The sequence below is a fragment of the Podarcis pityusensis genome (assembly GCF_964106645.2).
Source record: "Podarcis pityusensis genome assembly, chromosome: 2".
Classification (NCBI taxonomy): Eukaryota; Metazoa; Chordata; class Lepidosauria; order Squamata; family Lacertidae; genus Podarcis; species Podarcis pityusensis.
This window is the reverse complement of record NC_138029.1, coordinates 108,290,087-108,313,698: the sequence shown is the minus strand read 5'-3', so window position 1 is coordinate 108,313,698 and position 23,612 is coordinate 108,290,087. Positions and strand designations below refer to the sequence as shown.

The 23,612-nt window shown below is 48.1% G+C and overlaps 1 protein-coding gene and 1 pseudogene across 2 annotated transcripts in view; one reads left to right on the top strand and one right to left on the bottom strand.

Annotated features, from left to right (window-relative positions):
- The window catches only part of GABBR1 (gamma-aminobutyric acid type B receptor subunit 1), a 186,518-nt gene that overhangs the window by 101,414 nt on the left and 61,492 nt on the right, over window positions 1-23,612 (bottom strand). The window lies entirely within an intron of this gene.
- On the top strand, window positions 17,543-17,979 carry LOC308470140 (protein S100-A6 pseudogene; annotated as a pseudogene). The gene has a single exon. The product of its transcript is annotated as a protein S100-A6 pseudogene (transcript).

The following is a 23,612-nucleotide window of genomic DNA, read 5'->3' as shown; positions in this document are numbered from 1 at the left end:
CTCCCCTCCCCTTCTGCTCATATCATGATTTAATTTTGCCTTAAGGACATTGTCTTGTGCTTTATTTATCTATTCCTTAATAACTAGGGGTTTTTTGTTTGTTTTTTTAAAATAACCACTATCTGGCACACACAATCCTGACAGCTGTTATCATAAAAGAGGCCAGTTCTTTCCCTGTAAGAACATAAGCACCATCTTAAGTGCATATTAATAAATCCAAGAATCGTTTCAATTTTCATTATTTATTTCCCAGCAGCGCTTCTTTGTTAGTCGACCATCTACATTATAAATGAAACAAATCTCCTTTGTGTGTGCTTCTGTACTTACAGCCCCTTGAAAATGTTGTTCCCACTTGCGATAATGCAATATGTATGGGGTACTGTACCATCTGGACAACATTGTGAAGTGGTCCCCCCCCCCCCCCCGCTTTTATCCACATTCAGCGAAAAGCAGTGCCCAATTCCTCAAAAATATTACCACACATGCATAGGTAGCTTTCCAGATAATGGCTGGTTTGCCAGCTACAGCTTGCTTTTGAACAGAGATGACTTGGCCGCTGTACTCCATGCTCTGGTAACTTCCAGACTGGGTTATTGCAATGCGCTCTACGTGGGGCTGCCCTTGAAGACGGCTCAGAAACTCCAACCGGCCCCAAATACAGCCGCTAGCTTACTGGCTGGGTTTCCATTTAGATTCCATATTACCCCATTTTTAAAACAGCTGCACTGGTTGCAGGGGCACCAATTTTCAGTGAGGCGGCCAGACCCCCTCAATATTCCACAGCATACAATGAGCCCTGGCAGGATTTCCTGTGGCTACATTGGGCCCCTCTGGGCCTGCCTGTGGCTGCGACAGGCCTTGTGGAGCCTGTTGACATTTCCATTCACCTTAAGGAACAGACATGGGATTGTTACGTGTCACATGTCTGTTTACATTCCAGCACAGTATGCTGGGAACTTCCGTTGTGTGTATAGCTTTTGCTTTTAGCTGTTCTCTCATCTTTCTTTGTCCTGATTTATGATTAATAAATCTGTAGTTGTAGTATGCTTCCACAAGCCTCACACCTATACTGTGTGCGCAGTTCTATCTGCCCGGGTCGCTGATTTATGTTGGAGCAGAGGTGATGGTCTTCGCAGCGGGACGGCTGGAAGGGAACGGCCTCCTCCTGCCACATAACATCACATGCTCATGTCAGCCCCCCCCCAAAAAAAGTTGGGTGGAAACCAGTGCATGTGACTGGTTGCCTGTTCATCTCTGGGCCCACTTCAAGATGCTCGTATTGACGTTTAAAGCCCTAAACAGCTCAGTCCGCAAATCCCTGAAAAAGCACCTCCTTCCCCACAGACCTCCTTGGATGCTAAAATGAGCCCTCTCGGTTGCTTCGCCACCCTCAGATGCACAGGTGACCCAGGAGAGGGCATTCTCTGTGGCAGCAACTGAGTTGTGGAACTCTTTCCCCACATTTTGCCTCCATTAAACCGTTCCTGGGCAAATGCTAAAGAAAAACCTCTTTACTCTGGCATTTGACACCAGAGAGATACCCTTTGAAGGCCCACCTTATTTCTGTGTTTTCAACATTGTGTTTTTATTGTTGTGACCCATCCTGGAATTAAAGATTAAGGAATCGGGCAGGTGATTAATGATGATGATGATGATAAATTGGGTGATGCCCAGGGAGCCCTTTGTGCAAGTAGAAAGCCTCTCCCACCCCACCCCACCTCAGGGCAGGTCTCCAATTCCTGTCAGTTTTCTCCTCCCACTGCATTCCCCCAGCCCTGCAACCCACACAAACCTAGAGGGTTGTCTGACTCTCAGGAGCAGCTTTGGGCAGCTGGAGGGTGGAAGGGGCTGCAATGGGAAGGAAAAGGAATTCTACTCCCATATCTGTGGAGTCTGCACAGTATCCACCACCTTTCGCCACATGTTCATGTGCTTGTCCAAATCTGCATTCATACACGTAGGAAAAACGAATTCTTCTTTAACAAAGTGGAAAGGGAGACAGACTAAATAAGTCTTCAAACAAAGGAGTGCTTACTGCCAAGGCAGGGGAAGCTGTGGACCTCCAGATGTTGGCGGACTACAACTCCCATCATTCTTGGCCACTGAACATACTGGCTGGGCCTGGTGGGAGCTGGTAGTTCAACAGTATTTAGAGGGCCACAGGTTCTGTAGAATCATATTATGGTAGAGTTGGAAGCAACCCTCGAGGGTCATGTAGTACAACCGCCTGCAATGCAGGAATCTCAAATTCTTGCACCACTCATTTTCCCTCTTGATTTTGTTGTATGCGAATGCCCTCTTATTGTTGAACAAGTCTTCTTCGTACCTTTAGATCACAAGAGGACGGGGGTGTGTGTGCTTAGCCCTTTCTCCACAGGGGATTTTTACACTTCAACACTCATGACCTCTCCCCCCCACCCGCCACCATGCACTTGGCTTTCCAGATCTCCACACTCATGTTCTTCTGCGAAATGGTTACTTTCCCATCTCTTGCGTAGATGGTTCTGTAATAAGGTGACCAGCTGGCCACTTATGTTCTGCTGCCAAGGGAAAAAAATAAAATAAATGTGTGGCTAAAAACGAGAATGCAGATTTGCATTTGTAGGTGCAAAGCTAAATAGGACTGCTACCATTTAAGCTGGAAGGTAACACATCTGCCACAATAGTGGGGGAAGATGGCAAGCAGGTGGCCTGTGTGCCTGGTCTGCCCGCTGCCTGGGCTCTCACTGTTGATGGGCAACCTCAGGACCCCTCCTGCTCTCCCTTCTTCAGATTACAGTGGTACCTCGGGTTACAGACGCTTCAGGTTACAGACTCCGCTAACCCAGAAATATTACCTCGGGTTTAGAACTTTGCTTCAGGATGAGAACAGAAATCGTGCTCCGGCGGCAGCAGGAGGCCCCATTAGCTAAAGTGGAATTTCAGGTTAAGAATAGTTTCAGGTTAAGAGCAGAGCTCCGGAACGAATTAAGTTCTTAACCTGAGGTAAAGGTAAAGGGACCCCTGACCATTAGGTCCAGTCGTGGCCAACTCTGGGGTTGCAGCACTCATCTCGCTTTATTGGCCGAGGGAGCCGGCGTACAGCTTCCGGGTCATGTGGCCAGCATGACTAAGCTGCTTCTGGCGAACCAGAGCAGCACATGGAAATGCCATTTACCTTCCCGCCGGAGCGGTACCTATTTATCTACTTGCACTTTGAGGTGCTTTTGAACTGCTAGGTTGGCAGGAGCAGGGACCAAGCAACGGGAGCTCACCCTGTCGTGGGGATTCGAACCGCTGACCTTCTGATCGGCAAGCCCTAGGCTCTGTGGTTTAACCCACAGCGCCACCTGCGTCCCAGTGTAACCTGAGGTACCACTGTATGAAAAAACATAAGAACATAAAAAACTAGATCAGCCCAATGGCCCTTCTTGTCCGGCATCCTGTTCTCACAATGGCCTTGTGGGAAATCTGCCAACTAGGACCTGAGCGCAACAGCGCACTCTGCTCCTGCAGCTTCCAGCAAATAGAAGCACTATCAGCTCCAACTGCGGAGGTCTTTATCTTTATAAAGTGGACCACTTTCCAAGGCTCCTTCAAAGAGAGGACCGCCCTCCGCTAAGTAGGACATGATGATGCAGCCACCTTTTCAATGCAATCTGCTCTCACACACGTCGCTAATTCTGAGCCAAGGCTGCCCAGACACTTCTCCCAGCACAGACAGTGGCTGTTTATATGATCATCTATTGACAGAGCACGAAGGGAAAAGTGGGGGGAGAGGCGAGATGGGCCCCACACAATGAATGAGCTGGGAGGAGAAGGAAGGGAGGGGCAAACTCTCCACGGCCACGACTAGGACCTCTGAATCCCCAATCACGTCATTGTTCCTAAAGACATTCTATTCCCTGAAACAATAAGAGAGGTGAGAGGAGAAACAACCGTGACGCAGACGCATCACTTGTTATTGAGCACAGTCTGGAAATTAAAAAGCGAGGAGAGCACGTGGAATAGCAATGCGGGAGGAGAAAAGCGCGGCTGCCTCCTAGTGGACGTTCCTGTTAATAGTTACTTAAAAAAAAAATCCTTGCATCTGCTCCCCTCGTGTGGTCATTAGGTATCATTGCGAGTACACAGGATAAGTTTGATTTGAAGAATTGATGCTTTTGAATTCTGGTGCTGGAGGAGACTCTTGAGAGTCCCATGGACTGCAAGAAGATCAAACCTATCCATTCTGAAGGAAATCAGCCCTGAGTGCTCACTGGAAGGACAGATCCTGAAGCTGAGGCTCCAATACTTTGGCCACCTCATGAGAAGAGAAGACTCCCTGGAAAAGACCCTGATGTTGGGAAAGATGGAGGGCACAAGGAGAAGGGGACGACAGAGGACGAGATGGCTGGACAGTGTTCTTGAAGCTACCAGCATGAGTTTGACCAAACTGCGGGAGGCAGTGGAAGACAGAAGTGCCTGGCATGCTCTGGTCCATGGGGTCATGAAGAGTCGGACACGACTAAACAACTAAACAACAACAAAAAAAAAAAACACAAAAAAAAACACACCAGTGCCTGTTTTTTCAGCACTTTCGCTAGTCGCTGGCTTGTGCGACACAATATACAGAAGCTCGGCTCGGCTCAGAGATGCATTCCTTTCCTTACTTAAGAGAGCAGTTCCTGCATTTCATGGGGTTGGACTAGATGACCCTTGGGACCCCATCCCAACTTTACAATTCTATGATTCTATGAAGGAAGAGCAAGACCTGGCCTGGTAAGTGCCCCTCGCCCCACCCCTTGCCTCTGAAAACGAGGTCTGCGATTGCACCTCCTACCCACCAGGCTTGTGTAGTTTAGCAGGGGGGCAATATTATCACAGTACCCATCATCTGATAGGCAGTGCATGCTTTCAGAAACTTTTAGACGAAGAACAAAGAAGAGGTCGTCAACCCAGTCTAACTCTGCCTCTAGAATTGGTCCATGCCAGGGGGCACATGGGAATGCAGATCTTATTGGCACACTCGAGAGAGAGAGCAGCGCATGATTAAACCATGGAACTCACTCCCACTGGATGGCCACTGAAATATACTCGGAGTCCTGTCGTGATTTCATGCTCTTTATTGCAGTTTGTAAAACAGTGATTGAATTGGCCTCCAAACCTCAGGCCTTTATATACATTATTTACACAATGAGTCCCGTCTGACTGGCTGATTCTGCTTCCCTCCTGGAGCCTGAGTGGTCTTTTACTGCCGGCCAATCACTTGTTGCATTCTACGATCCTACCAGCCTAAGAGGCTGATTAACTTCTTCCTGGAATCTGATTGGTCTTCTCCTGCAAGCCAATCAGTTGTTGCATTCTAGGATCCTACTTGCCTATTGCTCTAGGATCCAAGGTTAGTACATAAAGGTAAAGGGACCCCTGACCATTAGGTCCAGTCGTGGCCGACTCTGGGGTTGCAGCGCTCATCTCGCTTTATTGGCCGAGGGAGCTGGCGTACAGCTTCCGGGTCATGCGGCCAGCATGACTAAGCTGCTTCCAGCGAACCAGAGCAGCGCACGGAAACACCATTTACCTTCCCGCCGGAGCGGTACCTATTTATCTACTTGCACTTTGACGTGCTTTCGAACTACTAGGTTGGCAGGAGCTGGGACCGAGCTACGGGAGCTCACCCCATCGCGGGGATTCGAATCGCCGACCTTCTGATCGTCAGGTCCTAGGCTCTGTGGTTTAACCCACAGCGCCACCCGCGTCCCAAGTTAGTACATAACAGCCACCTATTTAAAACAGGGTTGGACCAATTCATAAAGGACAGGCTCATCAACGGCTACCAGCCGTGATGGCTATGCTCTGCCTCCACAATCAGAGACAGGAATGCGTCTGAATATCAGTTTCTGGAAAGCGCAGGAGGGTGTAGTGCGGCTCCTGTGTTCGAATCCTGAATGCTGGTAACCCACAGGTAAACCACAGTGAGAGCAGGATGCTGGACTAGATGGGTTGCTGGCCTGATCCAGTAGACTCCACTTTTGCTCTCACGAAAGTAAGACCGCATGAAAGGAGACCGTATTTGCACCCAGATCAGATGTTCAATTCTGACCCACATTTGAATGCCCATTGACAGGTTGACAGTTCATGACTTGTGGCCCAGCAGGTGACCTGCATCGTGCACGTTCAAGAGGGAGCATCCTCTTATCTGGAGCAATGGCAGCAATGGAGCTTTGGATGGAACCACTCTTATCAATGGCTGTTTTGCGATGATGCGAAAATGGAACTTCCATGTTCAGAGGTACTATACCACTGATGCCACTGACTACCAGTTGCACGGGAAGAACAGTGGTAGAGGGCTGCAGCTTTGACCCCCCAGCTTGGGGGCTGTCAGGAGTGCATGCAGGAGCCAGGCCCTGTGACCAGTGGTGCTTCACAGGACTGGGGCCTTCCTAAGTTTGTTCCGGAGAGGCAAGGCAGCCGCACAGGTGAGGCCTCTTGGTAACTCACTGCACCTGGTGGCAAGAGCCAGGAAGGGATATAAGGTCAGCATTTCCCTTCGGCTCTTTGCCACAGCAACACGTTTCCTGCCTTGCTGCGTTTGGCTTTGAGCTTCTCGACCCTCAGACCCTTGACGTCATGACCCCCTGCTTCCTGACCCTCGGACCCCTGGCTTCTGGACTCTCGTTCCTGCTCCCTCCCCGCCATCTTGCCCCCGGTCCCAACGTCCTCAGCCGGGACTTCGATCGCCCATAGACCAGACCGTGACAGGGGCTTCCTAGAGGCATCTGGCTGGCCATGGTGGGGAGCAGGACATTTGACTTGTTAGGCTTGTTTGTGTGGCAGCACCTACACTTTGGAACTCCCTGCCTCTTGACATCAGGAGGCACCTTCGCTGTACTCTTTTATGCACTTGCTAAAAACATTTTTGTTTCTAGGCAGGCCCTGTTTTCAGGATACAATTTCTGAGGTGTTTGGTCCTCTCTCTCACATGCACACACACACACAGGAAAAAGAAGGCAGCTTGGCAGAATTTTCTCTGAATATTCCTCTCTGGTTTTTGGTAAAGGTAAAAATAAAGGGACCCCTGACCATTAGGTCCAGTCATGGCCGACTCTGGGGTTGCGGCGCTCATCTCGTTTTATTGGCCGAGGGAGCCAGCGTACAGCTTCCGGGTCATGTGCCCAGCATGACTAAGCCGCTTCTGGCGAACCAGAGCAGCGCACGGAAACGCCGTTTACCTTCCCGCTGGAGTGGTACCTATTTATCTACTTGCACGTTGACGTGCTTTTGAACTGCTAGGTTGGCAGGAGCAGGGACCGAGCAACGGGAGCTCACTCCATTCTGGGGATTCGAACCGCCGACCTTCTGATTGGCAAGTCCTAGGCTCTGTGGTTTAACCCACAGCACCACCCGTGTCCTGTTTTTTGGTAGGTAGATGCCATTCCCCACTCTGCACGCCCTGAAACACTGCCAGGTCCAAGGTATTGAGGAGGATGGTAAATGGTGCCCAGGCTGCCCACTTAGATACTGCTGCTGCTGCAAAACCAAACCCAAAACCAAACCATAAGCTTAAGTGGGGAGAGAAATAACCTGTGCTACTTCCGCTGCTTGTGGTGACCCCCCACTGCCAACACAATATTGCCTAATTTCTATGCCTGCTGGGAAAATTCACTGATCAGCCACAATAGCTCAGTCAGTAGAGCATGAGGATCTTAATTTCCGGTGGTGGGTGCAAGCCGCACGTTGGGGGTTGGACTAGATGACCCTTTTGATCCCTTCCCACTCTGCAATTCTCTGAACCTATGAATCCCCCCAATCTCTCGGCTCACAAACGGGGCTGAGAATTTCAATGGGCTGTTCATGCACTCTTCTAAAATGTAAGCATATTAAATGTAAATCGCCCTGAGACCTGCAAACCGGTATATAAATCCAATTAACAACAACAACAATAACTCCCAAGGGTTATGGTCAGTTTACTAACACATCCTGCCTGGGAATTCAGGTTACTACAGAGCACGTGGGTTTGTTTATTCATTTAGCAAGATTCAAATATATCTAAGGGCTTTCCCATTAAACAGTATAAAATATTCATTCAAACTAGCAATAAAAAGCAGACTCTGAAAAACAAAAGTACAATAAAATCATCAAAATACAGATAAATCAACGGAGTTCGAAAACAAATGTGTGTGATGAAATTACATAATGAATGCATAATAAAAAGTAGAATACAGCAGGCAGAAAATAATTTTCTGCCATGTCACAAGGAAGAGGAGAGGCCCTGCAGCCTGGTTTCTCATCTCTTACCACCTAGCAGACTGGAATAATGACACCAACGTCCCTCCAAATGTTATTGGACTCCAATATGGAGCTATGTAGAGCTGCTCTAACTAACTGAGCTATACATCATTCCTGGGGAAAGAGCAAGAGCCATCACAGCCCTTTTCTCAGTTGTGGGGAATCTGTGGCTCTCTGTGTTTGGGGAACTACAATTCCCATAAACTCTGGTCGTTGGCTATGCTTGCTAGTGCTGATGGGAGTTAGAGTCCCACAACATTTGGCGAGCCAAAGTCTTCTGCCACCTGCCTTTCATCCAGAGTACCGTATTTTTCGCTCTATATGACGCACTTTTTCCCCTCCAAAAATGAAGGGGAAATGTGTGTGCGTCCTATGGAGCGAATGCAGGCTTTCCCGGGCTTTTTGCAGCTCCGCGCCACCCTCCAGACCCCCGCGCGAAGCCGCGCGGGGCTCCGGAGGGTGGCGCGGAGCTGCCTGCGCCCCAGGGCTTCCTGCAGCTCCGCGCCACCCTCCCGATCCCGGCGCGAAGCCGCGCGGGGCTCCGGAGGGTGGCGCGGAGCTGCCTGCGCCCCAGGGCTTCCTGCAGCTCCGCGCCACCCTCCCGATCCCGGCGCGAAGCCGCGCGGGGCTCCGGAGGGTGGCGCGGAGCTGCCTGCGCTCCAGGGCTTTTTGCAGCTCCTCGCCACCCTCCAGACCCCCGCGCGAAGCCGCGTGGGGCTCCGGAGGGTGGCGCGGAGCTGCCTGCGCCCCAGGGCTTCCTGCAGCTCCGCGCCACCCTCCCGATCCCGGCGTGAAGCCGCGCGGGGCTCGGGAGGGTGGCGCGGAGCTGCCTGCATTCCGAAGCCTGGTGCGCACTGAAGAGCGCGCCCGGGCTTCGCGCACCTCTCCACAAGCCTGGGGAGACCGGCTCGGTTCCCTAGGCTTGCGGATAGCAGGCTGTTCTGGGGGCTGGGGTCGGGGGAAGCTCGGGCTTCCCCCGCGCCTGCCCCGTGCCTGGGGAGGGAATTTTTTTTCTTTATTCCCCCCCCCCCCCAAAAAAAATAGGTACCTTGAACGCACCTTGTTTTAGAGGGAGAGAACAAGAAAAAAAATTTTTTCCCTGTTCTCCCCCTCCTATGATCCGGTGCGTCCTATGGTCCGGTGCGTCCAATGGTGCGAAAAATGCGGTAATTTCTTGGACCTTTAACTTGTATGCTACAATAACAGCAGAGGGCAGCAAATGCACACATTCTCTCTCTGTTTGTGTGCTATACAGTGGTACCTCGGGTTAAGAACTTAATTCGTTCCGGAGGTCCGTTCTTAACCTGAAACTGTTCTTAACCTGAGGTACCACTTTAGCAAATGGGGCCTCCCGCTGCCACTGCGCTGCCGCCATGCGATTTCTGTTCTCATCCTGAAGCAAAGTTCTTAACCCAAGGTACTATTTCTGGGTTAGTGGAGTCTGTAACCTGAAGCACATGTAACCCGAGGTACCACTGTATCTGAAAGTCAGAAGCAGAGGCATACTGGCCCAAAATGAAGTGGTTTTACCAATCATCAACAAGCTTTTCTGAACCTGGGGCCACCTTCGGAAACCTAAGAAACATCACATAATGACAATCTGATAGAAGAAAAACAGTTGAGCCTGAAACAGAAAAAACACCAAACAACCCCCCCAAAAAACACAGACAAAACAAACAGCCCCCCCCAAACAGGAGGAAACCACCCCAAACTAACAATAAAAATTGTTAGGTAATACAAATACAGCCCCCACTGCCAAAGAAAGAAACACAAGCGAACCAAAAGCAGGCAATATCCAGAATGCACACAACCAAACAGAAAGGAAGCAGACAAAATAGCCCCTAAAAATGCAGCCCCCCCCCCCATCCAATAAAATGAAAAGCAGGTCAAATACCCTCACACACAAATACCCCCAACAAGGCAGACAACATTATTATTATTATTATTATTATTATTATTATTATTATTAATACCCTGCCCATCTGGCTGGGTTTCCCCAGCCACTCTGGGCAGCTCCCAACAGAATATTAAAAACACGATAAAACATCAAACATTAAAAACTTCCCTAAATAGGGCTGTCTTCAGATGTCACCTAAAAGTCAGATAGTTGTTTTATTTCCTTGACATCTGATGGGAGGGCGTTCCATAGGGTGGAACCCCTCATCCAAAAAAAACTCCAGATGTATGCATAACACTCCCAAACAGCAACAAGAAGAAATAATGGAGGCAGAACAACCCTACCCAAACAATAAAGAAATAAAATAATTCAGGCAAACTAATAGTAGAAATGACTATAATGGCAGTCAATGGCAGCAAACAAAAGCAGGCAAGATGCCCTCAAAAATAAAATACAGTGGTACCTCTGGCTACGTACTTAATTCTGTTCTTAACCTGAAACTGTTCTTAACTTGAGGTACCACTTTAGCTAATGGGGCCTCCTGCTGCTGCTGCGCCACCAGAGCATGATTTTTGTTCTCATCCTGAAGCAAAGTTCTTAACCCGAGGTACTATTTCTGGGGTAGCGGAGTCTGTAACCTGAAGCGTATGTAACCTGAAGCATATGTAACCCGAGGTACCACTGTATAAGGGCAGGCACACCTTTGTTCTGGGTCCTCCTCCATCCTCCTGCGTGTGAGGGGAGCACCCTGTTGCAACAGTTCAATAAAGATCAAGCTTACTAGCTGCTTTGCTTCTCAATATTCTCTGGTTGGCCTCTGTTATTTTCTCCTACCAATAAGGAACCCACTTAAGGACTCTATTCAGGCTCTTGGATATCCCATAAGGGAAGAAGGGCAAATTTTGTTTACAACAGCAGCATAACGTAAGAATAGGTCTGCTGGGTTAGGCCCATCAGTCTAGCATCCTGTTCTCACAGTGGACAAAACAAGATGCCTCAGGGAAGTGGGAAGATCAGTGGCGTAGCGTGGGGGGTGCGGGGGGGCCGGTCGCACCGGGCGCAACATCTGGGGGGGCGCGCTCGCACTCGCAGCTCTCTGCTCCTACCTGGCTCACTCACTCTCTCTCACTGCAGTGCTGGCTGTGCGAATCCGATCCGAGCCGCTGGGTCGCCGCCCACTGTGGAGGGGGTGGGTGCCAGGCGTGCGGTGCGGAGAGAGAGCGAGGGACTATCTGGGGGAGGGACAGTGCAGCGGCCGCCCAGCGCAGCGCTGAGCGCGGGAGAGAACCACACCAGACCAGCCCAGGCAGCAGCAAGAAGAAGCTGGCAGCGGCGGCAGGTTAGGGGTTAGGGGGCGCAAATTACTTGCCTTGCCCCGGGTGCTAACAACCCATGCTACGCCGCTGGGGAAGATCTCCTCCTCCTCCCTCGTTGGATCCTCGCAACAACCCTGCAAGGTAGCCTAGCCTAAGAGAGGACGACTGATCCAAAGTCACCCAGCAAACTTCATAGCTGACTGGGGATTTCAACTTGGAGCCACCCCAGTCCTAGCATGGCACTCTATAATCACCACGCCACACTCTTAAGACCTGGTTGTTGGCTTGAAATAATTTTATAGGATTTCTTATTTTATGAGCTGCTTTGGACTTTTTTGCGGGTGGGGGGGTGGGAAGTGGAATGGACACCCTTGAAATAAGAATAAAGAATAGAAATTTATTTATGTATGCTACTACAGCAGCAAGAATGCTACTCGCCCAAAAGTGGAAAGAGGCAGAAGTCCCAGCAAAAGGAAGAATGGATACAATAACTTATGGAATAAGCAAAAATGGAGAAGCTTACCACAAGAATAAGAAAACAAGATAACAAACCTTTTTATAAAAGAATGGACATGGTTTATTGAATATTTGCAGATAAATTGCAAACAGAAAAGAACATTGGCAGGATTATTGTAATAACCTGCAGTTTCGTAAGAGTATATATCTAAAGTAGATGAATAAAGGGGCAAATTAAATGAATTTGGATATGCATAAGATATTAAAAAACAAATTTAAGGAACGGCAGAAAGAGGGGGATGGAAGTCAAGTTTTGAAATGTCAAAATGATTGTAAAACTAGTGAAATGTATAAACCTGAAAAGCATAAATAAAAACTTAAAATGAAATAAAAATGAAATAATAATAAAGGGAAACGAAAACCTGATGGAAGTGTAGCAACACTATGAGCAGTTACATCCATGCCCACGGGACCAAGGGCGTTGGTGTGGCTACAACACACATACATGCATCCAAAATTCCTCTTGAATATTGGCTAAGAACATGAGAGCCAGGCTGGAAGCAGCCAATACTTTTTAAGAGCGTTGGAGATGGTGCGAGAGAGCCATTCGGGTGTAAGAAGAGCCCTGGTGGATCAGTCCAAAGTCTTAACATGTCCCAACATCCTGCTTCCCACAGTGGCCAGCCAGGGGCCTCTAGGAAGCCCGTGAACTTGGCGTGAAAGCAGTGGCTCTCTTGCATTGTGGCTTCCCAGCACTTGGCACTTGGCGATATACTGCCTCTAAACATGGAAATTTTGCCACCATACTAATGAGCCATTGCTGGAGTAATACAAAAGCCCTCCTAAAGTTCCATTTTGGCCATTGGTCTAAACTTGGTTAAGATGCTCCTCCTTAAACCCAGCGGAGAAGATTTGAATGCACAGTGCAGACTTCTCTGCTGGACCACAAGCCGTCAATTGGGCGGGCATTCGAATGTGGGTCAGGGCTGCACATCTAACCCACATTATGCAAATATGAGAAGAAGAATCTGATGTTGCTCCTCAGCAATTGGTGTTTGGTGGTATAATAATAATAATAATAATAATAATAATAATAATAATAATATAATTTTCTTTATATCCCACCCTCCCCAGCCGAAGCCGGGCTCAGAGCAGCTAACAACAATAAAAGTAACACAGCATTCTAAAATCAATAAAAGTAACACAACATTCTAAAAGCAATTCATTTTAGAATTCCTCTAGGGTTGCCATATTTCAAAAAGTTAAAAGCAAGTAAAAAAATCGGGACACCCCCGAAAGTTGTTGAGTTTATTTTACAAAAACACCCACCTCACAATTTTTGGACTGACTTGCCTAAGATCCAGGACAAAGCACCATCTTTTGGAAATTCCCCCCGGACATCAATTCAGCCTTTGAAATCCTGGTACTGTCCAGGAAAATCCAGACATATGGGAGCCCTAACTTCCTCTAAACATGGAAGTTCAATTTTGCCGTCATAGCAAACTTATTTTGGCCCGCTCTGGCCCAGTGAGTACATGACCATCAGGCAAGGTGGGCTTTCGTCCAGAGGAGCTGATGCCATAATTTATTTGTTAGTGTTTAAGGTCCCCCAAGACTCTCTGTTCTCTTTGCTATCAGTCTCCTTTGTTGTTTAGTCGTGTCCGACTCTTCGTGACCCCATTAAAAGACGCCTGCTTCTTTGGAGAAAAGCGATGACAAACCTAGACAGCATCTTAAAAAGCAGAGACATCACCTTGCCAACAAAGGTCCGTATAGTTAAAGCCATGGTTTTCCCAGTAGTGATGTATGGAAGTGAGAGCTGGACCATAAAGAAGGCTGATCACAGAAGAATTGATGCTTTTGAATTATGGTGCTGGAGGAGACTCTTGAGAGTCCCATGGACTGCAAGAAGATCAAACCTATCCATTCTGAAGGAAATCAGCCCTGAGTGCTCACTGGAAGGACAGATCGTGAAGCTGAGGCTCCAATACTTTGGCCACCTCATGAGAAGAGAAGACTCCCTGGAAAAGACCCTGATGTTGGTGAAGATGGAGGGCACAAGGAGAAGGGGACGGCAGAAGACGAGATGGTTGGACAGTGTTCTCGAAGCTACGGCCTCGGCCCAGTATACCTGAAGGAGCAGCTCCACCCCCATTGTTCTGCCTGGACGCTGAGGTCCAGCGCCGAGGGCCTTCCGGCAGTTCCCTCACTGCGAGAAGCAAAGCTACAGACAACCAGGCAGAGGGCCTTCTCGGTAGTGGCACCCGCCCTGTGGAACGCCCTCCCAGCAGATGTCAAAGAGATAAACAACTACCTGACATTTAGAAAACATCTGAAGGCTGTTCAGGGAAGTTTTTAATGTATGACATTTTAATATATTTTAAATCTTTGTTGGGAGCTGCCCAGAGTGGCTGGGGAAACCCAGCCAGATGAGTTTGACCAAACTGCGGGAGGCAGTGGAAGACAGGAGTGCCTCTTACCTCCCTGGAAACATGAAATGATGCCTTTCTCCTGGGCATGGTCGGCCAAATGGTGATAAAAAAGGATAGAACTTTCTTTATGTATGCAACAACAGCAGCAAGAATACTCATTGCAAAGTATTGGAAGACACAAGAACTTCCCACACTGGAGGAATGGCAGATGAAACTAATGGACTATATGGAACTGGCGGAAATGACTGGTAGAATCCGTGACCAGGGAGAAGAGTCGGTGGAGGAAGATTGGAAGAAATTTAAAGATTATCTACAGAAACACTGTAAAATTAAAGAATGTTAGAGTGATGTTGGATTGAAAATGAGTGGTTTCCAGCTGTACAGGATTTAAAGTTATAGATAAACTAAGATTAAGGATTAGGATTAAAGAAGTTTAAGGAAATGGAAATTTGGCTTTTAAGAGGTAAAATTTTAATGTTATATTATATTAAGATTAAAGATTGGGATTAAAAAAGAGGGAAAGAAATTGCTGGACAAACAATTTGAACTGGAATACAAAAGAGGGAGGTATGAGGAGGTCCAGAAAACAAGTAAATTTAAAGATGGAAACGAAAAGGTGATATTGTTTTTAATTGTTCTTTTTGTCTTGTATTTTGTTTTTTCTTTGTTCTTTTTTCTTCTTTTTCTTTTTTGGACTATGTATTGTGCTTTTTTGAATTGTGTATTTTTCGTTTATGTTTTTTTGTTTAATCTTTTATTGAAATCTTAATAAATATCATTTAAAAAAAAGAAAGAAACATGAAATGATGCAAAGGGTGTCATGATAGCAGGGGGAGGGTTTTGCCAGGTTAGCGGCCAAGAGGAGGCTTCAATCCACATACCAATAGGAGCGCACTCATAGCATCATGCTGTGGGCTTGAATCATCCATGTGTCCTTAAGCAAGAAGAAACACCCTCACAGCTGTGCATAATCCTCCTTATGCCGTCCTCGGAAACCTGCGCATGCATTTTGCCATCTAGCCACTAGAGTGCAGTAGCGTCAGTAGCATGGGCACAACTGCTACACAGCAGCCAGAAATAGATTTAAGGAGCAGGTTTATACTTGGATAAACTCTGATGCTTCCCTCCTGCTTGCCACAGTAAACATGAAGAGTGTGAAGGGGAGATGCTACTCTGTCTGCCTCCTCAGGCTTTGGGGAATGAGCACTTGCATGTTTATCTTGAGTACCTGTAAGTGTCAAGAGATCCGTAAGCCCAGGCAACAATTCCTACAGTGGTACCTCGGGTTACAGACGCTTCAGGTTACAGACTCCGCTAACCCAGAAATAGTACCTTGGGTTAAGAACTTTACCTCAGGATGAGAACAGAAATCGTGCGGCGGCAGTGGGACGCCCCATTAGCTAAAGTGGTACCTCAGGTTAAGAACAGTTTCAGGTTAAGAACGGACCTCCGGAACGAATTAAGTTCTTAACCCGAGGTACCACTGTATGTCCCTGGCAGCAGGATCACTAAGCACGTGCGCACACACACACACAGCAGCAGCAGCAGGAGTCATGGTTGCAGAGTTGCCACCTTTCCCATTTGCCCTACTCCTGCATATTTAACCGCAGCCTGACCTAGAGACCTTAAACAGACTTAAAAGGTAAAGGTAAAGGACCCCTGACAGTTAAGTCCAGTCGCAAACAACTCTGGGGTTGCGGCAGTCATTTCACTGTACTGGCCGAGGGAGCCGACGTTTGTCCGCAGACAGTTTTTCCAGGTCATGTGGCCAGCATGACTAAGCCACAGCGAACGGAAATGCCGTTTACCTTCCCACCGGAGTGGTACCTATTTATCTACTCGCACTTTGACGTGCTTTCGAACTGCTAGGTTGGCAGGAGCAGGGACCGAGCAACGGGAGCTCACCCTGTCACGGGGATTTGAACCGCCGACCTCCGCCACCCGCTCCCTAAACAGACTTAAGATTTTTCAAAGGAGGGAGCGAAAGCAATTAGTTTCTTTGTGAAACTAATTATTGTGCATCAAGCTGCTGTTGATGGCACAGGAACAGAGCTATTGAAAAAGAAAGAAAAAAGAAAAGAAAAGGTGCTGACCCCTGAGCAAAGAGGTCAGCTGCAAGGAAAGAACCTCGGAAGTCCAGCTGACATGGATGCTTTTGTTGAGATTCCTGCATTGCAGGGGGTTGGACAAGATGACCCTTAGGGTTCCTTCCAGTTCTATATATTTTTTTAAAAGTTCGCAGAAAGAAAGAACAACACACAACGGTTCACAACATCTGTGCAGCCTGCAAACACATAATACATTTTAGTCATTTTATTTGTTGATTGCATTTATATCCCACCAAGAAGATCAAGGTGGTATACATGGTCCCCCTCCTCCTCAATTTATCCCCAGCAACAACCCTGCAAGGTAGATTAGGCTGAGAGGCAGTGACTGGCCAAAGGTTACCAAGTGAGCTTCATGGTCGAGTGGGGAATTTGAACCCTCGTCTCCCAGGTCCCAGTCCGGCTATCTAACTAACCACTGCACCACCCTGACTCTATACATGAGACAAGTTACAGGGAACCAGGCAGAGGGCCTTCTCGGTAGTGGCACCCGCCCTGTGGAACGCCCTCCCACCAGATGTCAAAGAGAAAAACAACTACCAGACTTTTAGAAGACATCTGAAGGCAGCCCTGTTTAGGGAAGCTTTTAATGTTTAATAGGTTATTGTATTTTAGTGTTTTGTTGGAAGCCGCCCAGAGTGGCTGGGGTAACCCATCCAGATGGGCGGGGTATAAATAAATAAATTATTATTATTATTATTATTATTATTATTATTATTATTAACAGCAGGACTCAATCAGACGTGGAGGAGGGGAAGAAAAGAAAAATTCCACAGAACATCTGTCAGATCTGGTATAACATCTCCGCAATGACAATTTCCTCCCTCCCTTCCCCACTGGTGGGTGGGGTTTGCGGCACCGAGTGGGGCTCACCTGGGGGGTGACTCCCACCTTTTTGGGCTGGCCTTTCACCCACCCTCAGCCAGGGAGGACAATAGAGGGCCCCCCGGGGGTGGGGCTAAGGCCAAAGAAAAGAGGCTGACCCCCTTGTCCAAGCCTCTTTTGGTTTTCTTCCTTCCAGGACAAATGAGCTGGTCTGGGACAAGACGCCTCTATATTATTCCTAACATAAGGAATAAATTGAGCCACTTTCCCCGTCGCTTCCTGCCACTCAGTACTGGACCATCTCGCTTCTGATCTCTCGCCATGGCAGCACCTCTTGACCAAGCTATCGGCCTGCTGGTTGTCACCTTCCACAAGTACGCTGGCAAGGATGGTGATAAGAACACCCTAAGCAAGAAGGAATTGAAGGAGCTGATCCAGAAGGAGCTCACCATTGGACCGAAACTGCAAGATGCAGAGATACAGGCATTAATGAAAGATCTGGACCGCAATGGGGACCAAGCGGTGAACTTCCAGGAATACGTCACTTTCCTAGGTGCCATGACAATGATTTACAATGAAGCTTTGAGTTCGTAAATGTACACGCTGGTGGGTTGAGGCTTTGTGGTTCGGGATTATACCTCTGTAGGCCGTTTCACGTCCAATAAAATTTAAGTTTTGTAAAAAAAAAAAAAAGGAATAAATTGAAACCCGACCTTATCAAAGTGGTCTATTTTAGAAGACCCACTAATCACCTAGCAATGAGGAGCAAATCATTCTGCAAGAGCCAGTATTCCCTGCTTTGGAAAACCAGGAATATTGGAAAAGAGAAGCAAAGGACTTCCAGGGTCCCACCACCATAATCCTGACTGCCACCAAAAGTGGAAAGGCCCATGTCTTGAGAGGCAGGTGGATTTGCATCAGATTCCAAGGGTAGCAACAACTAAAGCAGGGTCTGGGAATCACCTCTGACCAGTAATTCTCAGATACTGTGGAGAAGACCTTGGTCCAAAAGGAACCCGTCACACTGCATTCCCATCAAATAGATGGTAGACAGATGGACTGCCTCTCCCTACGGCTTGCTAGTTGATTGCACGCGCGAGAGCTTGCCGTGTTTTAAAACATTCTTATAGTAGGTTACTTCGGAGACGTGTCAAGAGAAGGTGACTCATGCCTCTCAAAACGACAAGCGCAAAATTATCATGCAGCGTCGTACTGCTTGAAAGGACCACGGCGGTCATCTGCTCCAACCCAGCCTGTTTGCTGCAGGAGACAAAAGGCTGATCTCCTGACAGAGGACCATCAACTCCTCTGCTTGAATGCCTCCAGCGAAGGAGAGCCCACTGCCTCCCAAGCCAATCTGTTCTGCTGCCAAAAAGCTTGTATCATTAGGAAGTTTAACGCTGAGCCAAAATCCGCGCACCCATTGGCTCCAGTCCTGCCCCCTCTTCTGCATGACATCACTAAGCATAAGAATAGCCCTGTTGGACAAGGGAAGTGGCCCGTCTAGTCCTGCCTCCTCTTGAGAGCCAGTGTGGTGTAGTGGTTAAGAGCGGTAGTCTCGTAATCTGGTGAACCAGGTTCGCCTCCCCGCTCCTCCACATGCAGCTGCTGGGTGACCTTGGGCCAGTCACACTTCTGTGAAGTCTCTCAGCCCCACTCACCTCACAGAGTGTTTGTTGTGGGGGAGGAAGGCAAAGGAGATTGTTAGCCATTTTGAGACTCCTTAGGGTAGTGATAAGGTGGGATATCAAATCCAAACTTTTCTTCTTCTTCTCTTTCTCTCCATTGCCAACCGGATGCCTTTGGAAAGCCACAGGAAAGAAAGTGCTTCTTCATAGAGCGCATTGTTAAACTATGGAACTCACTGCCACAGGAGACAGCCATGACCATCAACTGGGATGCCTTTAAAAGAGGGCCGGATGAATTAACAGAGGGCAAGGTTATCAATGGCTACTACTAGCTATGATGGCAAGACACAACTAGGCAGGATCCTTCCGAATATCAGTTGCTGGAAACTGCAGGAGGGGAGAGGGTCTTGTGAGGCTTATGAGCTTCCCACCAGCATCTGATTGGCTATTTTGAGAACAGATGGGCCCGGGGCCTAACCTAGGAGAGCTCTTCTTATGTTCTTATGAGTGTGTGCACAGTCTTGGTTACCACTTTCCAGACCCCAGCGCCATCCTGGTCACTCACCTTTGGAAACAGTCCAGTGTGTCAACCTCCATCTTAAAATATGGTGCCCAGAACTGGGTACTGTACTCCAGTTGGGAATAAGACAGGAATATACAGCATGTGCTGCCCCGAGCTCGTTGGTAGACAGATGGAGTGCAAATATGAGAAATGAAAGACGGAAACTTTGATTGATTGTGTTTGTGGGCTCCCAGCTATGGAAGAGGCTGTAATCACACCCTGCTCCATCCTTCTCAAAGATCATGCATTTAATGGCTTTACCTGATGGCTGTTGTCCTTTAAAAGCCAGGAGCCATCTTTTAGAATACAGTAATCAGATTTTTTAGGTTGCCACCTTGTCAGACAGCATGTTAATTTCGTTTCACGCTTTGTCAATTTTACTCTCCCTTAGTAATTTCGCTTTAGCCATCTCTGTTGCTGACAACTTGACAGCACGGCTTCTATTTAAAGAAAGGTCACAAACATGACTAGGAAAAGTTATCCGGTGGGCCATTAACTTGGGAGAGGGGGGGCTGCTTGGGAGGGGGGGCTACAATGCCTTAAACACAAATACTTAAGAGGCTTTGAGCAATCAAATTGCCAGCGGAGTCATCCACATTTGCTGTGTGTGTGTGTGCGTGTGTGCGTGTGTACTTCAGAATCTTCACTGGCCTGTCATCCTAACAAAAAAACAGGTCAGGCAAGCCATTGTTATTCTCCTCATATTGCAGATGGGAAAACTGAGGCTGAGAGAATAGCGGCTCACCCAAAGTCACCTGAATGAGTTCATGACACCGATTAGATTTTGAAGCAGAGACTGCCCGCTTGGTAAATACCGGCTGATTTCAAAATATGGTAAAAGGCAAAGGTAAAGGACACCTGGAAGGGACACGGGTGGCTGGTGCTGTGGGTTAAACTACAGAGCCTAGGACTTGCCAATCAGAAGGTCGGTGGTTCAAATGCTCGCGACGGGGTGAGCTCCCATTGCTCAGTCCCAGCTCCTGCCAACCTAGCAGTTCGAAAGCATGTCAAAGTGCAAGTAGATAAATAGGTGCCGCTCCGGCAGGAAGGTAAACAGCGTTTCCGTGCGCTGCTCTGGTTCACCAGAAGCGGCTTAGTCATGCTGGCCACATGACCCGGAAGCTGTACGCCGGCTCCCTTGGCCAGTAAAGCGAGATGAGCGCCGCAACCCCAGAGTCGGCCACGACTGGACCTAATGGTCAGGGGTCCCTTTACACTTTACCTTTAAAGGACACCTGGACGGTTAAGTCCAGTCAAAGGCGACTATGGGGTATGGTGCTCTAGCAGTTTGAAAGCATACCAGTTTTTTTGGGGGGGGGGGTTAATGCTGCTCACTGTTTTAAGCTGGTGCTTTTTAGAATGCAAAGTCAGCAGCCCACAAAACGGTCTCCATCATTTAACTTGGGGTTGCAGGGAAGGCTGCTGACTTTGAATGTGCATCACCAAGGCTTGACAAGAGGCCCAGAGCTCTCCCAGATGGTTCCAGGAGGATTCCTGCCGCAGTGCCAGCCTTTGGCTCTTGGCCAAGGGAGGCAGGAAAGGGGTTACCGTTGTTTGTGGGAACATTTCTGTGTGTCTGTCTTGGAAATGCCCCGGGGTGTTTCAAACAATCTGGTGCCCAAAACCAGACAGAGATGAATCAATCATAGGAGACTGAAGACAGTGGGGACCCACTATGCCATTGTATAAGATGCAGGGCCTTCATCCCTGATGCCTCCCACCAGGCTGTCTGAATTCAGCCCAAATCTTGGGTAATGCTCCAGGGCAGGCCTAGCCAATGTGGTGTTCTCCCTGCTGCAGGAATTTATGTATAGGTTGGGGGCAGGGGTTGCCCCTCCAGCTGATACACACATGCAGCCCACTACCAAAATCAGCACAATCACCTTTCTGACTTTTGTGATTTGTCCCCACAAAACACTTCATCACAGTTTCTTGATGATCTATTCAAAGGGCCTCTGCTGCACAATACCAAATGATAAATGTATCTATGTATGGTTTGAAGCTCAACATCAAAAAACGAAGATCATGGCCACTGGTCCCATCACCTCCTGGCAAATAGAAGGGGAAGAAATGGAGGCAGTGAGAGATTTTACTTTCTTGGGCTCCATGATCACTGCAGATGGTGACAGCAGCCACGAAATTAAAAGATGCCTGCTTCTTGGGAAAAAGCAATCACAAACCTAGACAGCATCTTAAAAAGCAGAGACATCACCTTGCCAACAAAGGTCCGTATAGTTAAAGCTATGGTTTTCCCAGTAGTGATGTATGGAAGTGAGAGCTGCACCATCAAGAAGGCTGATCGCCGAAGAATTGATGCTTTTGAATTATGGTGCTGGAGGAGACTCTTGAGAGTCCCATGGACTGCAAGAAGATCAAACCTATCCATTCTGAAGGAAATCAGCCCTGAGTGCTCACTGGAAGGACAGATCCTGAAGCTGAGACTCCAGTACTTTGGCCACCTCATGAGAAAAGAAGACTCCCTGGAAAAGACCCTGATGCTGGGAAAGATGGAGGGCACAAGGAGAAGGGGACGACAGAGGACGAGATGGCTGGACAGTGTTCTCGAAGCTACCAGCATGAGTTTGACCAAACTGCGGGAGGCAGTGGAAGACAGGAGTGCCTGGCGTGCTCTGGTCCATGGGGTCACGAAGAGTCGGACACGACTAAACAACAACAACAACTGGCTCACAGGGAAAACTTCAGAAATTCATATAGACATGTGAGCTCAGCTACTCAGCAGCCCCTCTGCCTGAGTGATAATTCCTGGCATCCTGATACCTGAATGCCAGACAGGTAGCCGTTACAGAAATAACAAACTCAGATGAAGACAAAAGGGTGTGATTAACTTGGCTGGGAAACAGGGAAATGTAAATATCTCTTTTGTTACACTTGATGGGTGTTTGGTGGAGGGCAAGGAGAACCATGGGGCAGGGTCCAGGATGCTCAGATTACTGCCACCAGACCTCCCCTTTCATGATGTAACCATGATGTATTAGTGATGTAGTTTGGGGGGGTGTAACATGGGGATTAGCGGCTAATAAAAGTTTGGGGGCTCTTTTGTTCGGGGCTTCCATCTTGCTTCGTCTTGCAGTGAGTTGGAGTCCTGTCGCGACAGTCTCAATAAAGATCAAGCCTACTGGCTACTGGTTTGCTCCAATTTTCCTGGTTGGTGTCCTTGCTTTTTGTCCAAGGGAGCCCTCAGATTTCTCCGTTAACATCCAGATTTGTTGGACTCCCATTTCCTTTCAACCCTAGTCTGAGATTTTCAGAGAAAAATGTGGGTTTTTTGTCCAGTTAACCCCCAAATCGGGTAAAATTGATGGGAGGAGTGCACTGATGTAATGCAGATTGCTGCCTTTGAAACCTCAAGTGTTGGTTGTAAGAGCCTTGGCTTCCGTTATCTGAAATGAGCCCTCCCTAGTCATTGGTTCCGCTGCTGTGACATAATGGAATGTTCAGGAACTGCTGTCCAATGAAAACAACAACCGGCTGTCCCATAAGGCCTACAGCAGGGACCAAACGAGGCTGTTTGCTGCCAGTGAGAAAAGATTTAGTGCAGAGCAGCATCTGCGACACAAGTGAATTATCGTCCGACTGGGCTGTGCGCGAATGTTGTATATGTATGAGAGTGAACTGTGGCTGCCATATGAGAGCAATGCCTATATATTTATAAGAAGGAACTGAATGTGACTTGTGTGAATGTGTGTGGGATGTGTGAGGAAGCGAAGGGGGAGTGAGCAAAAGAGAAGATACTAAATGGATTGTCCAGCAAGTCTTTCGAATTGCTGCAAAACTGCGGCTGGGTTTCTTATATCTTTGCTTCCACAAAGATGTGAGGCTCCTGAGTTCTGGGCTCTGCTGTGGCTGCGCGTTGCCTCCCTGCGATTTGTAAAGTGAAATGTCAGGAACTTGTGTTTCCTTATCTTTCGGAGCCAGACCTTTGGCAAAAAAAGAAAAGGTGGGGAGAATAAAAGAGGGGAGATAACAAGGAAGCCTGGCTTCCGGAAGAATTCAGATCCTAATCAGACCTTCTTAACTACTGGCACAGGGGAGCATTTCTTGAGGGGAATATGAATGGTGGGAGAAAAAAATACATTGGTGGCAGCCTGTGATCCAGCAGCAGGTGCGAAATTAAGCTTCTCTC